The sequence below is a fragment of the Lolium rigidum genome, chromosome 7 (assembly GCF_022539505.1).
Source record: "Lolium rigidum isolate FL_2022 chromosome 7, APGP_CSIRO_Lrig_0.1, whole genome shotgun sequence".
Classification (NCBI taxonomy): Eukaryota; Viridiplantae; Streptophyta; class Magnoliopsida; order Poales; family Poaceae; genus Lolium; species Lolium rigidum.
Window position 1 is genome coordinate 162,261,013 of NC_061514.1, and position 2,425 is coordinate 162,263,437.

Here is a 2,425-nt window from a genome sequence, read left to right on the forward strand (position 1 = left end):
CGTGCTATATCGCCTCTATAGTGGCTCTATAGCATTTTAAGGAAGGTGCCGCTGAATAAATCCATGCACATTTGCTCACTATTAGCATGCTATAGCACCAAAATAGTGGATTTTAATGGATGTTGCTATTTGTTATAGCGAGCTATTTTTTTTCATTGATTATGACACACACATGAGGAAAAACATAAACTAAACACTGCCGATAACTGAATATATGTTCTTAATATACTACATCTTATAAAAGCAGGAGATGCTAAGCAAATCTATATGAAATCATACTGGCATGCACCACAAGTCTCAGTGTTTATCACAATGACATACAACATATAGCTTTCTCATTCTTCACATACAGACTGGAGACACGTATGCTATAGGCCAAACATGCTAAACATGTATGCACACAGTTTATTCCATCGGTAGAGATCTGCTGAGAGAATGAAAAATAATAAAAAATTAAGTATTAGAAAAGCATCAGGCAGTACACATTTGTACATAAATGTAATAGGCACTGACCAGAATGTGGTAGCCAGAAACATGGGCAGCATATCACTCTAAAGGCTTGTTAACAACTCCCGTTACACAATATTACTTGTCTGCGTACAGGGATTGCCATCAGCGATAATGACATCACATCAGGACAAAAAGCTTACAAAGCCCATAATCTGGATATGCAGCTTGATCATTTTTGAGGAGTGATACACAAATAAACTGAACGCAGCAGTAGCTATGAAACAGCTATTTATCATCAATACGCATACACTTACTCATCTCCCTTTTTCCCATCAGGATGAAAGTGCTGCAAGGCATATGGAAACTTTAGCTAAGGAAACTGGATCAATGAACAGAAGCACAATACTCTCTAAGCAATAAGATAACCTAATATATTAACTTGGCAGTGAATTAATAAAGAAATGGATAACGACTAAGAGATTCCTATCAGAAAACAATAACATAGGAAAGCAAGTTATGGATCTCTAGAAATACACAAATTCCTAAACCAAAACGTTGCTATTCGTTCTGAAGGAAATAACAGATCTCCTTAAGTGAGATGACATACTCATATTGGTAGATGGACAATTGCGTTAACTCATAAACATAATGGCCGAATGCATATCCATGTTTTAACATGTGAACCCATGCATTGGTTACCGGAAACAAAGGACAGTGGGATAAAGTACAGATACATATGCAAGAATCTATACTTGTAGTTGATTTCTTATCAAATCATTACAATGAACTACCTTCCGCATTCCTAGTAGTATCAATTAGTAAGGAATAGAGGAAAATAATTGATGAACTGTCTTTTATGATATCTAAGCATAACTACTGTCTCTTTCCTTCAATGATTTACCAAAAGAAAAACGATTTGGAGGCTAAGAAACGTAGACATTTCAATAAATAGCAAAGATAAGACCTCACTTCGATGGCATTCTTGCACGAAGAACTTTCTTTATGTGAACTGTCTAGTGAAGTCCGCCGCAGCTTCAAGAAAGGGACAAACTCCTAGATCAATGATGGTAACACCGACTCATACAATCTTGCAAGGGCGTTCAGCAACTACCCAACTCCATAGATGCAAATCAACAGTAAATGAACTCCCAATGCCTTGTCTAGAAACATGCAATAGAATCACTGAGATATGTTATTATCATCACAAAAAATACCAAGGACTGATACCACTCTACTTTACACCCAATGGAAGAGCTAGAATGCCCAAAAAACATGGGACGCATTGCAACTGAAAGAGATGAACATGTACTACAGTATACATGGATTTAAGAGGAAAATAGCATTTGCTTAGGCACCCACGATGTAAGTGGATTACATGCTAAAACATTGGTCAGAACTAAGGAGTAATTACACTTTTTAGATAGATCTACAGAAATAGTCTGTAATAATGCAGAGAGAGCATCTGGTCTATGAAATAAAAGAGTGAAATTCAGTTGAGCAAATTTACAGTGAATAAAATTAAGGATCCAATTAAAATAAGCTCATGTTTGCACCTCTGATAAATTCGCCCTCAAGTAAACATTGAGCTTGCAACCCTGCTCCAGCAGCCAAGTGAGTGCGATGGGGGCAGTCCTCTCTTTTAGCATTCAGTTTACATATGAATCTGCACCGTGAAAGAATCGGGGAAAAGGTAATCAGCTGCGGGCCTAAGCATGATAAGTGGCATGTAATCAGATTAAACTACAAATATGTACACCTTTATTGCGAAGAATCAACAGCCAACTTATATACACAATTGGCAGATAAAAAGTAAGGCGGAGCAGATACATCAAATGTATATCTAGGCCAGTAAAACCTGGACGTTAAGCTAGCAAGAAATTTGAAAACAAACAGAAATGAAGATTTCAAATTAAGAACCTGAATGTCAATGAGTCCATAGGTCGAAATATTACATCATCTATGATCCCTTGTATAT

The 2,425-nt window shown here is 36.7% G+C and overlaps 1 long non-coding RNA gene across 1 annotated transcript; it reads right to left on the reverse strand.

The window, feature by feature from the left end:
- Nucleotides 1-364: 364 nt before the first annotated feature.
- LOC124670065 lies at nt 365-2,210 on the reverse strand. Its single transcript, XR_006992380.1, has 4 exons — nt 2,004-2,210; nt 1,420-1,610; nt 514-796; nt 365-427 (listed from the first exon to the last, which is right to left on the reverse strand). It is a non-coding gene; the product is annotated as an uncharacterized LOC124670065 (long non-coding RNA).
- Between the last annotated feature and the right edge of the window lie 215 nt (nt 2,211-2,425).